This window comes from Hordeum vulgare, chromosome 3H (genome assembly GCF_904849725.1).
Source record: "Hordeum vulgare subsp. vulgare chromosome 3H, MorexV3_pseudomolecules_assembly, whole genome shotgun sequence".
Taxonomy (NCBI): domain Eukaryota; kingdom Viridiplantae; phylum Streptophyta; class Magnoliopsida; order Poales; family Poaceae; genus Hordeum; species Hordeum vulgare.
The window spans coordinates 516,232,448-516,248,756 of NC_058520.1; positions in this window are offsets into that span (position 1 = coordinate 516,232,448).

Below are 16,309 nucleotides of genomic sequence, written 5' to 3' on the forward strand. Positions count from 1 at the left end.
CCCCTGGTGCTAATCCAAGTTCTACCCATGGATTCAGCCCAACTCTCTAATTCGCCTCTGTTTTTTGGCTTGCGGGTCAGCACGAACAGGAAGCGAATAGCCTTCTCCTGCAGTGGCGGGGCCGATTGGGATGGAGCTGCCGCCACCACCATTCCCCGCCACGCTGGTCCCCCCCCCCCCCAACAACTTCGCAAGTCCGTGGTATTTCTCCACACCCGATGCCTCATTGTTTCTCTCAGCCACGATTTCTAGGTGTTGTGCGTGTACTCTCCTGATGATTTTGAGGAAGAATCTCCACTGCTTGACAAAGTATGACGTGGTTCAATCAAGAAGTTTAATATTTTTTGTCCAATCTATCACTATGGTTCTTGATCCACCCACCCAAGAGAGCATAGGGGATGGCTGGGTAATGAAAGGGATTATGAGCAAAGGAGCGTGATCCTTACACCTCTCGCTTGGATGGATCCGTGTTGATCTATTTGTCTGTGGTTTTCCACTCCACCATCCTCTCGGGCATGAGTCCTTGCTAGGGCTTAGTGTTTTTCTTAGATTCAGATGAAAGGAATGCCAAAGGAGGATTTAGTAAACTATTGTGGTAGTCACGAGGACATCAGGCAAGAGGTAACCGGTTGCAAGTGCAATTTATTAGACTGTATTTTTTTATTTCAGATGAAATACATATTGTTATAAAGACCAAGAAAAATGATGGCATCATAGATAGACGATTGTTGGGTAAAGTAAGGAAGACTACTTCTACTATGTGAAGATGAACATGGATGCTATGCACAACAAGTAAATCATCAAACATTTGAATATGTACACTCCAGTTAGCGAAGACTCTGAAACTGAAAGTGACACAATTTGCGTGTGCAGAGTAAAGGACTTAGGCTCTGTCATGGAAGGACTCTCGGTAGGCGATGAAGAATGGGAGGACGTCTTGAAGGATCGCGACGCACCGGTAACTCCGCACACCTTACCTTCCCTGCTGGATTCGTAGCTATGTCTGGGCGTGATTTTTCATCCGATCTTACATACGCCTTTGGTTTCCTCTGCATGGACAAAAAAATCAGCAGGCTGGAGATGATGTTGCCAACCAGGCGCCATGAGCATCACTCTGAAATGGCTCTTCACAAGCGCTACTCGCCATCCTTTTCTCGCCATGGCTAGAACATTGTGTGCCAGTGTACATACGGGACCTGTACAAACAGTATTTCCTCTTTGTGATGACTAGGTTGAGTTTACAGAGGCATTAGTTATGTGGTTAAGCATGGATAAAGCTCTGCCATGCTTCAGTTTTTTGCTTCCATGCCGTGAAACTCCTTTTGAACTACTGCATCTTTTGTACATTTGTATATATCTTCTGGGCATTTGGATTTGGGATGTTGCTGCTACGGGGTTATGCGTGTAAATAGATTGAGTAATTCTCTTTGGAACTGTAGATGAGTATACATACATAGAGGGATGTATATAGGCATGTTTTATAATCTACAGTTCCAAAGAGAACTACTCAATCTGCTGCCTGCCCTCATGCTCGATTAGGGATCTTTTTCTAAAGCTTTCCTAGAAGATTATATACGGATGTATATAGGCGTGTTTTATAATGTAGATTCACTTATTTTATTTTATGTATAAAGAGATCTATGGAGCGTATAGAGCAAATCAAATATATGATAGAAACTACGAAGAAACGAAACTTTGGAAATATCTGACAGTCCATAGAAAAAACACAAGAAGATAGATTAGGCATTTAACTTGGACCATGTAGCAACACAAAAACTTGCTCTATATCTTTCTGAGTGCTTGCCTTTTCTTCAGGTGATGTCGTCATACATAACACAGTTGGCTTGTATTCTGTTAGAAACAGGGCGACGATAAACCAAATGATTTAAGAAGGACTATAAAAAGAAGTATTGAGCATAAAAAGGTAATCTACTGTAGTGGTAATGCTTTTCCTAGACCTAGAGTGGAAGATATGTTTTTCTTCTTAGGACCTACTCTAGTGTAATGCCATGAGAATGCATGTAAAATATATATCATAGTATACTCTTTATATTGCATCATTGGTTTAGTGCTCACTTTTTGTGTTTTTCAATCAGATTTAGTTGAAGATCGATGATGATTGTTATGCATCCACTGAAATAACTAAATTTTCTATTGATTCAGTAGATGATGTCGTGGCAAGAACCATTACGCGATGCATTTCTTTCACATAATTGAGTTTGTAATGTATAAGAAAGTGTGGCTCCATTTACCTTCCGCCCGTCTTATTATGTTATAGAATTACGAAGAAGGAAGGGGGCTCTCAGTCAGCATTGGCTCGCCGATCATGTTGTCTTCTTTCTCAAAGCAACCGACTAACTGAATCTTGTGAACTCTTGTTGACCGCTCCAAAGTTTCCTCTAGAGAAGCAGTTTTGTAGAGCTTCTGGCAAAGGAATCAGGAAATAATGTGGTGCAGACCGAATTAGACATGAGATCTTACAATTGTAATATAGTCCCTCCGTCCCAAAATAAGCGACTCAAAAATGACTCAACTTTGCACTAACTTTAGTACAAAATTGAGTCACTTATTTTGGGAAGGAGGGAGTAGATGGTTGTGTTAGAGGCCTTGGAAGAGGTGTGGCTGCATAGGCTTCTCCTGGTCGCAGCGGTCGGAACACTAGGATAACCTGAGAAATATAGAAGGAAGACATCATGTATGATCAGTAACTCATTTGAGTATGTGAAATGAAGTAGAAGTCAAGTGTTCCACTGAAAATAGAAATGAAATAATTTTATGCTTATTTAGAGATATTTCTACCATTCTACCGAATTCTATCGAAGGCGTTCTATTTAGCTGACTCGTCCCTGCAGCTGCTTGTATGGTATTTAGTATATCATTTATTTCATTTCCTAACTAATTGAAATCCTTGTTAGAACTCTTCGCCATGAATGTGATGCACTCCACAAGAAATGCCTAGGTGCATCGAGCTTGCCTAATTCTTCTTTGTTGCTAAAGATGGTGGCCCTTTGGGTAGAGAGTCCTTCTAAGATTTCATTAATGCACCATCTATTCAATCTATAACGATAGTTATCTCTCCTGCTACATGTTTATCCTTGATGTTGCTTGTCTTGGCTGATTAATTAGTTGTATTTACTGTGTAGTGCTACATTGTTGAGTATGTTCTCATACGAAGCCAATTTGATACGCAAATCTTTCTTTTTCCTGAATATATATGATATTTTATCGATGATTGACTAATATAAGGTTATGTTTGCACAACTTTAATATGTTTAGTGTGTTCATATATTTATAAACCACTTATCTTTTAATGTATGAATAGACGGGCACGGCAACGCGCGCCATCAATGATCTAGTTAAATATGATCATGCTAGTTGCTACATTAATTTGCAGGGTGTATAAAATATGAGATTTAGTTAAAAAATTTGAAACTCGATACTAAACTTCATTGAACGCATGACCCCGTATAGATCACATGTACACGCCATTTAGTTTGCGAAAAATCTATCTTTATCAACTAAGTCGAAACCCAAAAAATTAAGATAGAACATCTTCGATCGGTCAACCAGGATATTAAGAGTAGCATAGAAAGGTCGTTGATTAGTTGAACTTTGCGAAACAATCCACCATGTCATCAAGATCAGGAAAATCACAAATTCAAGGGGAGCAACAAGAACATTAAGTAATACATTGCATCCAATAACAATAGATATTATTTAATGCTTGCAAAATTTTATTAAGCAATAGATCTTATCTACTATAAAATTTAATTAAGCAGTAGACCTCAGCTACTACGTAATTTAGTTAAGCAATAAATCTATTATACTAAAAAATTCTATGTGTTATACTCACACATCTCATATGTTCTAAACATAACATACACCTACTCATGGATCACTGTTACCATTGACGAAACACGTAGTAGAACACAGAAAAATATGGCCTATGAATCATACCGAGGAACGCTATGAAGATGCACATGGGATTAGATTAGATCTTTACCAACTCAGGGTTGCAACATAAGAAGAGTTGGTGTAGATCATTGGTGCAAATTCCCGCAACAAGATTTACTGTTGGGGATCGTAGTAATTTCAAAATTTTCCTACGCCATACAAGCATCTATCTATGGAGAAACCAACAACGATAGAGGTTGTAGATTATCTTCATACCTTTGAAGACCGCTAAGCGGAAGCGTTACTATGAGCGCAGTTGATGGAGTCGTACTCGCAGTGATTCAGATCGCGGTGGATTCCGATCTATGTGCCGAATCACGCCACCTTCGCGTTCAACACATGTACAGCCCGGTGAGGTCTCCTCCTTCTTGATCCAGCAAGGAGAGAGGATAAGTTGAGGGAGAGCTCCGGCAGCATGACGACGTGGTGGCGGTGGAGCTATGTGGTTCTCCGGCAGGGCTTCGCCAAGCGCTGCGGAGTACGAGGAGGAGGAGGAGTAGGGCTGCGCCGTGGGAGATGAATTGTGTGTCCCCAAAAGGCCAAAACCCTCCACTATGTATAGGAGGAGGGATAGGGAGTTTGCCTTGGCCCCTCCTCCAAGGAGGAGGAGCTTCCGCCGAAGCTAGGGAGGAGTCCACCTCCCACAAGGGAGGTGGACTACCTTGGTAGGACTCTTCCTCATATTCCTATTAAGCCTTTTTGTCTTATCTCCTCTATCCCTATGCGCATAGGCCTTTAGGGAAGGCCTTGGCCAGCCCAATAAAGGCTGGTCCACCTCCTCTAACATCCCATGCACCTTTGTGGTCGTCACACCCCTCCCGGGGTCCTCCGGCACCCTCCCGGCACACAACCGATGAGCCCGAAACTTTTCCGGCGACCAAAACAGGACTTCCTATATATCAATCTTTACCTCCGGACCATTCCGGAGCTCCTCATGACGTCCGGGATCTCATCTGGGACTCCTAACAACCTTTGGTAACCACATACCATTCTCTTTACAACTCTAGCGTCATCGAACCTTAAGTGTGTAGACCCTACGGGTTTGGGAGACATGCATACATGACCGAGACATCTCTCTGGCCAATAACCAACAGCGGGGCATGAATATCCATGTTGGTTCCACATGTTCCACGATGATCTCATCGTATGAACAACGATGTCAAGGATTCAATCAATCTCGTATGCAATTCCCTTTGTCTATCGGTATGATACTTGCCCGAGATTCGATTGTCGATATTCCTATACCTTGTTCAATCTCGTTACCGGCAAGTCTCTTTACTTCTTTCGTAACACATCATCCCGTGACTAACTCCTTAGTCACACTGAGCTCAATATGATGATGGATTACCGAGTGGGTCCAGAGATACCTCTCCGTCACACGGAGTGACAAATCCCGGTCTCGATTCGTACAACCCAACATATACTTTCGGAGATACCCGTGGTGCACCTTCATAATCACCCAGTTACGTTGTGACATTTAGTACACCCAAAGCACTCCTACGATATCCGAGCGTTGCACTATCTCACGGTCTAAGGAAATGATACTTGACATTAGAAAAGCTTTAGCAGACGAACAACACGATCTAGTGCTACGCTTAGGATTGGGTCTTGTCCATCACATCATTCCCCAATGATGTGATCCCGTTATCAATGACAACCAATGTCCATGATCAAGAAATATGATCATCTATTGATCAACGAGCTAGCCAACTAGAGGCTCACTAGGGACTCATTGTGATCTATATATTCACACATGTATTATGGTTTCCGGTTAATACAATTATAGCATGAACAATATACAATTATCATGAACTAGGAAGTATAATAATAACCACTTTATGATTGCCTCTAGGGCATATTTCCAACAATCTCCCACTTGCACTAGAGTCAATAATCTAGTTACATTGTGATGAATCGAACACCCATAGAGTTCTGGTGCTGATCATGCTTTGCCCATGGAAGAGGTTTAGTCAACGGGTCTACGACATTCAGATCCGTATGTACTTTACAAATATCTATATATCCATCCTGGATGTATCCACGTATGGAGTTCAAGCGGCGCTTGATGTGCTTGGTCTTCTTGTGAAACCTGGGCTCCTTTGCAATAGCAATAGCCTGAGTGTTGTCAGAGAACAGAGTCATCGTGCCCGACGCACTTGGAATCACTCATAGGTCGGTGATGAACTCCTTCATCCAGACTCCTTCTTGTGCTGCTGCCGAACCAGCGATGTACTCCGCTTCACATGTAGATGCCGCCACGACGTTTTGCTTGCAACTGCACCAGCTAACTGCCCCATTATTCAAAATATACACGTATCCGGTTTGTGACTTGGAGTCATCCGGATCAGTGTTGAAGCTAGCATTGACGTAGCACTTTACGACGAGCTCTTCGGCACCTCGATAAACGATAAACATATCTGTAGTCCTTTTAAGGTACTTAAGGATATTCTTGACCGCTATCCAGTGATCCACTCCTGGACCACTCTGGTACCTCCCTACCAAACTTATGGCAAGGTTCACATCAGGTCTGGTACACAGCATGGCATACATAATAGAGCCTATGGCTGAAGCATAGGGGGTGTTACTCATCTTCTCTATATCTTCTGCCGTGGTTGGTCGTTGAGTCGCACTCGACCTCACACCTTGTAATACAGGCAAGAACCCCTTCTTAGCCTTCTCCATATTGAACTTCTTCAATATCTTGTCAAGGTATGTGCTTTGTGAAAGACCTATGAGGCGTCTTGATCTATCTCTATAGATCTTGATGCCTAATATGTAAGCAGCTTCTCCAAGGCCCTTCATTGAAAAACTCTTATTCAAATAGGCCTTTATGCTTTCCAATAGTTCTATATCATTTCCCATCAACAATATGTCATCCACATATAATATGAGAAATGCTGCAGAGCTCCCACTCACTTTCCTGTAAATACATGCTTCTCCATAAGTCTGTATAAACCCCAAACGCTTTGATCACCTCATCAAAGCGAATGTTCCAACTCCGAGATGCTTGCACCAGCCCATAGATGGAGCGCTCGACCTTGCATACCTTGTTAGCATTGCTAGGATCGACAAAACCTTCCGGTTGTATCATATACAATTCTTCTTTAAGAAAGTCGTTCGGGAATGCCGTTTTGACGTCCATTTGCCATGTTTCGTAATCATAGAATGCGGCAATTGCTAACATGATTCGGACCGACTTCAACATCGCTACGGGTGAGAAGGTATCATCGTATTCAATCCCTTGAACTTGTCGATAACCTTTAACGACAAGTCGAGCCTTATAGATGGTCACATTACTATCCACGTCAGTCTTCTTCTTGAAGATCCATTTATTTTCTATGGCTCGCCGATCATCGAGCAAGTCCACCAAAGTCCATACTTTGTTCCCATACATGGATCCTATCTCGGATTTCATGGCCTCAAGCCATTTGTTGGAATCCGGGCCCACCATCGCTTCTTCATAGTTCGAAGGTTCATTGTTGTCCAACAACATGATTTCCATGACAGGGTTGTCGTACCATTCTGGTGCGGAACGTACCCTTGTCGACCTTCGAGGTTCAATAACAACTTGATACGAAGTGTCATGATCATCATCATTAACTTCATCTCTAGCCGGTGAGGCGCCTTAGAAACATTTTCTTGCGCTGCGCTACTCTCCGGTTCGAGAGGAGGTACAATTACCTCATCAAGTTCTATTTTCCTCCCACTTACTTCTTTTGAGAGAAACTCTTTCTCTAGAAAGAATCTGTTCCTAGAAACACAGATCTTGCCTTCGGATCTAAGATAGAAGGTGTACCCAATAGTTTCCTTAGGGTATCCTATGAAGACGCATTTTTCCGCTTTGGGTTCGAGCTTATTTGGTCGAAGTTTCTTCACATAAGCATCACAACCACAAACTTTCAGAAATGGCAGCTTACGTTTCTTGCCAAACCATAATTCATACGGTGTTGTCTCAACAGATTTAGACGGTGCCCTATTTAAAGTGAATGCGGCAGTTTCCAATGCATATACCCAAAATGATAGCGGTAAATTGGTAATATACATCATAGTTTGCACCATATCCAATAAAGTCCGATTACGACGTTCAGACGCATTGTTACGCTGCGGTGTGCCAGGCGGCGTGAGTTGTGAAACAATTCCACATTTCCTTAGGTGCATGCCAAACTCGTGACTCAAATATTCTCCTCCACGATCAGATCATAGAAACTTTATTTTCTTGTCACGTTGATTCTCCACCTCATTCTGAAATTCCTTAAACTTTTCAAAGGTTTCAGACTTGTGCTTCATTAAGTAGACATACAAATATCTACTCAAATCATCAGTGAGGGTGAGAACATAACGATAGCCTCCGCGAGCTTCAACACTCATTGGACCGCATACATCGGTATGTATTATATCCAATAAGTTGGTTGCTCGCTCCATTATTCCATAGAATGGTATCTTGGTCATCTTTCCCATGAGGCACGGCTCGCATGTGTCAAATGATTCAAAATCAAGAGACTCCAAAAGTCCATCAATATGAAGTTTCTTCATGCGCTTTACGCTCATATGACCAAGGCGACAATGCCACAAGTATGTGGGATTATCATTATCAACCTTACATATTTTAGCACTCACGCTATGAATATGTGTATCATCACGATCGAGATTCATTAGGAATAAACCATTTACCAGCGGAGCATGACCATAAAACATACCACTCATATAAATAGAACAACCATTATTCTCAGATTTAAATGAGTAGCCATCTTGCATCAAGTGAGATCCCGATACAATGTTCATGCTTAAAGCTGGTACTAAATAACAATTATTAAGGTTTATAACTAATCCCGAAGGTAGATGTAGAGGTAGCGTGCCGACGGTGATCACATCGACCTTGGAACTATTCCCGACGCGCATCGTCACCTCGTCCTTAGCCAGCCTACGCTTGTTCCGCGGTTCCTGCTTAGAGTTGCAAATGTGAGCAACAACACCGGTATAAAATACCCAGGAGATACTATGAGCGCTGGTAAGGTACACATCAATAACAAGTATATCACATATACCTTTGACGTTGCCGGTCTTCTTGTCCGCTAAGTACTTGGGGCAATTCTGCTTCCAGTGAATGGCTCCCTTGCAGTAGTAGCACTGAGTCTCACGCTTAGGTCCTTTCTTTGACTTCTTCCCGGCAACTGGCTTACCGGGCGCGGCAACTGCTTTGTCATATTTCTTGAAGCTTTTCTTACCCTTGCCCTTCTTGAAACTTGTGGTCTTATTGACCATCAACACTTGATGCTCTTTCTTGATTCCTACCTCCGTAGATTTCAGCATTGAATACAACTCGGGAATAGTCTTTTCCATCCCTTGCATGTTGTAATTCATCACAAAGCCTTTATAGCTAGGTGGAAGCGACTGGAGGATTCTGTAAATGACCGCATCATCCGGAAGTTCAACTCCCAGCTGAGTCAAGAGGTTGTGCAACCCAGACATTCTGAGTATGTGCTCACTGATAGAACTATTCTCCTCCATCTTACAGCCAAAGAACCCGTGGGAGACTTCATATCTCTCGACCCGGGCATGAGCTTGAAAAACAAGTTTTAGCTCCTCGGACATCTCATATGCTCCGTGTTGCTCAAAACGCCTTTGGAGCCTCGGTTCTAAACTGTAAAGCATGTCGCACTGAACGATAGAGTAGTCATCACTCCGCGGCTGCGAGGCGTTCCTAGCGTCCTGGTCTGCCGCGGAAACGGGAGGATCACCTAGCGGTGTATCAAGGACATATGCCTTCTTGGAAGCCATGAGGATGAGCTTTGAGTTACGAGCCTAGTCCGCATAGTTGCTCCCGTCGTCTTTCAGCTTGGTTTTCTCTAGGAACGCGTTGAAGTTGAAGGGGACATTTGCGTTGGCCATTGGATCTACAATATTTTTAAAGACACTTTTAGACTAAGTTCATGATAATTAAGTTCATCTAACCAAATTACTAATGAACTCCCACTTAGATTGACATCCCTCTAGTCATCCAAGTGACACATGATCCACGTCGATTAGCCCGTGTTCGATCATCACGTGAGACGGACTAGTCATCAATGGTGAGCATCTCTATGGTCATCATGTTCGACCTTTCGGTCTCCCGTATTCGAGGCCATGTTTGTACATGCTAGGCTCGTCGAGTCAACCTAAGTGTTCTGTGTGTGTAAACTGGCTTACACCCGTTGTATGCGAACGTTAGAATCTATCACACCCGATCAACATGTGGTGCTTCAAAACAACAAACCTTCGCAATAGTGCACCCTTAGGGGAATACATATCTCGAAATTTTATGAGGGATCATCTTATATTTTCTACCGTCGTTCTAAGAAATAAGATGTAAAACATGATAAACATCACATGCAATCATATACTGGCATGATATGGCCAATATCATCTTGCTCCTTTGATCACCATCTTCGGGTCACCATGATCATCATCGTCACCGGCATGACACCATGATCTCCATCATTGTGTCTCTGTGGAGTTGTCGGGCCAACTATTACTTCTACTACTATAGCTAACCGTTAGCGATAAAGTAAAGTAATCAACATGGCGTTGCATCTCATACAATAAATTAAGACAACTCCTATGGCTCCTGCCGGTTGTCATACTCATCGACATGCAAGTTGTGAATCCTATTACAAGAACATGATCAATCTCATACATCACATCCTTTTGGCCATATCACATCACATAGCATACCCTCCAAAAACAAGTTAGACGTCCTCTAATTGTTCTTGCAAGTTTTACGTGGAAGGTTAGGGTTTCTAGCAAGAACGTTTCTCACCTATGTGACAACAACAACGTTGATATGCCAATGCTATTTAACCTTCATAAGGACCCTCTTCACCGAATCTGATATGACTAAAGTGGGAGAGACAGACACCCACTAGTCACCTTATGCAACTAGTGCATGTCGGTCGGTGGAACCGGTCTCATGTAAGAGTACGTGTAAAGTCGGTCCGGGCCGCTTCATCCCACGATGCCGCCGAATCAAGATAAGACTAGTAACGGCAAGCAATTGACAAAATCAGCGCCCACAACTTTTGTATTCTACTCGTGCATAGAATCTACGCATAGAACCTTGGCTCGGATGCCACTGTTGGGGATCGTAGTAATTTCAAAATTTTCCTACGCCATACAAGGATCTATCTATGGAGAAACCAGCAACGAGAGAGGTTGTAGATCATCTTCAGACCTTTGAAGATCACTAAGAGGAAGCATTACTATGAACGCGGTTGATGGAGTCGTGCTCGTAGTGATTCAAATCGCGGAGGATTCCGGTCTATGTGCTGAATCACGGCACCTCCGCGTTCAACACACGTACAGCCCGGTGATGTCTCCTCCTTCTTGATCCATCAAGGAGAGAGGATAAGTTGACGGAGAGCTCCGCAGCACGACAGTGTAGTGGCGGTGGAGCTATGTGGTTCTCCGACAGGGCTTCGCCAAGCGCTGCGGAGGACGAGGAGGAGGAGGAGTAGGGATGTGCTGTGGGAGATGAATTGTGTGTCTCCAAAAGGCCAAAACCCTCCACTATATATAGGAGGAGGGATAGGGATGCTGCCTTGGCCCCTCCTCCAAGGAGGAGGAGATTGGGCCGAAGCTAGGGAGGAGTCCACAAGGGAGGTGGACTACCTTGGTAGGACTCTTCCTCCTTTTCCTTTTAAGCCTTTTTGCCTTATCTCCTCTATCCCTATGCACATAGGCCTTTAGAGAAGGCCTTGGACAGCCCAATAAGGGCTGGTCCACCTCCTCTAACAGTCCATGCACCTCTTTGCTTGTCACACCCCTCCCGGGGGTCTTCCGGCACCCTCCAGACACTCCCGGTACACTACCGATGAGCCCAAAACTTTTCCAGCAACCAAAACAGGACTTCCTATATATCAATGTTTACCTCCGGACCATTCCGAAGCTCCTCGTGATGTCCGGGATCTCATCCGGGACTCCGAACAACCTCCGGTAACCACATACCATTCTAAACAACTCCAGCGTCATCGAACCTTAAGTGTGTAGACCCTACAGGTTCGGGAGACATGCAGACATGACCGAGACATCTCCCGGGCCAATAACCAACAGCGGGGTCTGGATATCCATGTTGGTACCCACATGTTCCATGATGATCTCATCGTATGAACCACGATGTCAAGGATTCAATCAATCACGTATGCAATTCTCTTTGTCTATCGGTATGATACTTGCCCGAGATTCGGTCGCCGGTATTCCTATACCTTGTTCAATCTTGCTACCCGCAAGTCTCTTTACTCGTTCCGTAACACATCATCCCGTGACTAACTCCTTAGTCACACTGAGCTCAATATGATGATGGATTACCGAGTGGGCCCATAGATACCTCTCCGTCACACGGAGCGACAAATCCTAGTCTCGATTCGTACCAACCCAACAAACACTTTCGGAGATACCCGTAGTGAACCTTTAGAATCACCCAGTTACGTTGTGACGTTTGGTACACCCAAAGCACTCCTACGGTATCCGGGAGTTTCACAATCTCACGGTCTAAGGAAATGATACTTGACATTAGAAAAGCTTTAGCAGACGAACAACACGTCTAGTGCTACGCTTAGGATTTGGTCTTGTCCATCACATCATTCCCCAATGATGTAATCCCGTTATCAATGACATCCAGTGTCCATGATCAAGAAACCATGATCATCTATTGATCAACGAGCTAGCCAACTAGAGGCTCACTAGGGACTCATTGTGATCTATATACTCACACATGTATTATGGTTTCCGGTTAATACAATTATAGCATGAACAATAGATAATTATCATGAACTAGGAAATATAATAATAACCACTTATTATTGCCTCTAGGGCATATTTCCAACATTTACAACCTCCTAGCCATGATGATTTCCTCCCTTAAACAAATATCAAAAGAAAAATCTGTCGGATTGCACGCATACAATGTCAACGACTCGACAATGCTTCACCATCCAGAGTTTGCAATCGTCAAAGAACTAGAGGTGGAGCGATGTTAGAGTGAGACAAAACTTTTTTGTGGAGGAACAATAGAGATAGAGGAAGGGAATCAATGTGCATGTAATCATGCACAAGGAGGGGCTATCACGTGCTTTGTTTATGGGGCAGGGGTGGTGCCTTGGGAGAGGGGCCAACCCCAAAGGGTGTGCCCCATCTACGACCGGCTGCTCCCACTCCTCACCCCCAATGGGTGTGCCCCCTCCAACCCTTGTTTTGTTGGGTAACGTTGCATGGGAAACAAAAAAAATCCTACGTGTACCCAAGATCTATCTATGGAGATCAACATCTACGAGAGGGAGAGTGCATCTACATACCCTTGTAGATTGCTAAGCGGAAGCGTTAAGAAACGTGGTTGATGTAGTCATATGACTTCACGATCCAATCGCGGTCCATCCCGATCTAGCGTCGAACGGACGGCGCCTCCGCGTTCAGCGCACGTGTGGCTCGATGACGTCTCCTCCTTCTTGATCCAACAAGAGAGGAAGGAGAAGTATATGGGATCTCAACCAGCACGGCGGCATGCTGGAGATGGTAGTGGAGCAATCCTAGCAGGACTTCGCCAAGCGCCTCCGGAACTGTGAACAAGGAAGAATAGGAGAAAGGGGAGGCCGCAGGGCGTGGGAATTGTTGTGTCGGGCCCTAATCTCTCCTCTACTATATATAGGAGGCAAGGGGAAGATTCAGGTCACAGCCCTTGGCCCCTCCTCCAAGGAGGGCTGGCGGCTAGGGTGGAGTCCTCCCTCCACGAGGAAGGGAGGAGTCCGCTTCCTCCAAGGCACCTTTGTAGAGCCTTGTCCCTTTGGGACTCTTGCCCCCAAGACAATTTCGCCTCTAGGGGCTGGTGCCCATGGCCTAGGGAGGCTAGGGCGCCACCCCTACAGCTCATGTGGGCCCACCGGGCGGGTGGACCCCCCAGTGGACCTCCGGAACCCTTTCGGCGCCCCGGTTCACTATCGGTAATGCCCGAAACTTTGTCATCAGGCAAAATAGGACTTCCCATATATAAATATTTAACTCTGGGCCATTCTGTAACTCTTCGTGACGTCCGGGATCTAATTCGGGACTCCGAAAAACATTTGGTCATCAACATACATATCCCAATACTACTTTAGCGTCAATCGGCCGTTAAGCGTGCGGACCCTACGGGTTCGAGAATCTTGTGGACATGATCGTGACAGCTCCCTGGTCAATAACCAATAGCGGGACCTGGATGCTCATATTGGTTCCGACATAATCCACGAAGGTCATTATCGGTCGTACCACGATGTTAAGGATTCAATCAATCCTGTATGCAGTTCCCTTTGTCTAGCGGTATGTTACTTTTCCGAGATTTGATCGTCGGTATCTCCATACCTAGTTCAATTTTGTTACTGGCAAGTCTCTTTACTCATTTCGTAATACAAGATCCGGGGATTAACTCCTTAGTCACATTGCTTCCAAGCTTCTTGTGATGTTGTATTATTGAGTGGGCCTAGAGATACCTCTGTGTCACATGGAGTGACAAATCCCAGTCTTGATCCATGCCAACTCAACAGACACCCTCGAAGATACCTGTAGAGCATCTTTATAATCACCCAGTTACGTTTTGGCGTTTGATACACAAAAGGCATTCCTCCGGTGTCAGAAAGTTGCATGATCTCATGGTCATAGGAACAGATACATTGACATGGAGAAAGCAATAGCAATAAACTTAGTCACATGATCAAATGATATGCTTACGGTTTGGGTCTTATCCATCACATCATTCTCCTAATAATGTGATCCCGTTATCAAACAACAACTCATGTCTATGGCTAGGAAACATTAACCATCTTTGATCAACAAGATAGTATTATAGAGGCTTACTAGGGACACTTTGTTGTCTATGCATCCAGACATGTATTTGAGTTCCCAATTAATACAATTATAGCATGGATGTTAAATGATTATCATGAACAAGGAAATATGATAATAGCCAATTTACTATTACCTCTAGGGCATATTTCCAACAGTCTCCCACTTGCACTAGAGTCAGTAATCTAGTTGACATCACCATGTGATTAACACCTAATGAGTTCTGGGGTTTGATCATGTTTTTCTTGTGAGAGAGGTTTTAGTCAACGAATATGCTACACTCAGATTCGTGTGTACTTTGGAAATCTCTATGTCATAATGTACATGCTGCTACCATGCTCCACTTGGAGCTATTCCAAATGATTACTCCACTATAGGAATCCGGTTTGCTACTTAGAGTTATCCAGATTGGTGTCAAAGCTTGCATCGACGTAACCCTTTACGACGAACTCTTTTATCACCTCCATAATCGAGAAACATTTCCTTAGTTCTCCAGTTACTAAGTTTAATTTTGACCGTTGTCAAGTGATCTACTCCTCGATCACTCTTGTACCCCTTGACAGACTCATGGCAAGGAACACACCAGGTGCGGTACACAGCATGGCATATTATAGAGCCTACGGCTAAGGCATAGGGGACGGCCTTCGTCCGTTCTTTTTCTTCTACCGTGGTCAACATTTGAGTCTTACTCAAATTCACACCTTACAACACAGCCAAGAACTCCTTCTTTGAATGATCTATTCTGAACTCCTTCAAAATTTTGTCGAGATATGTATTCATTAAAAGTTTTATCAAGCATCTTGATCTATCTCTATTGATCTTGATGCCCAATATTTAAGTAGGCGTATCCAGTTTTTCCTTTGAAAAACTCCTTTCAAACAACCCTTTATGCTTTCCAGAAATTCTACATCATTTCCGATCAACAATATGTTATCCACATATACTTATCAGAAATTCTATAGTGGTCTCACTAACTTTCTTGTAAATACAAGTTTCTTCATAAACTCCGTATAAACCAAAAGCTTTGATCCCTCATCAAAGCGTATATTCAAACTTTGAGATGCTTGCACCAGTCCATAAATGGATCACTGGAGCTCGCATACCTTTCAGCATCCTTAGGATCGACAAAACCTTCTAGTTGTATCACATACAACCTTTCCTCAATGAAACCGTCAAGGAAACGATGTTTTGACATCCATCTGCCAGATTTCATAATGGAAAAATGCAAGAATTGCTAACATAATTCCAACAAACTTTAGCATCGCTACAGGTGAGAAAGTCTCATCGTAGTCAACTCCTTGAACTTGTCAGAAACCTCTTTGCGGCAAGTCGAGCTTTCTAAATGGTGACATTTACCATCATCGTATGTCTTCCTTTTAAAGATCCATTTGTACTTAATAGCCTTATGACCATCAAGTAGTTCTTCCAAAGTCCATAATTTGTTTTCATACATGGATCCTATCTTGGATTTCATGGCCTCCGGCCATTTGTCGGAATTTGGGCCCACCAT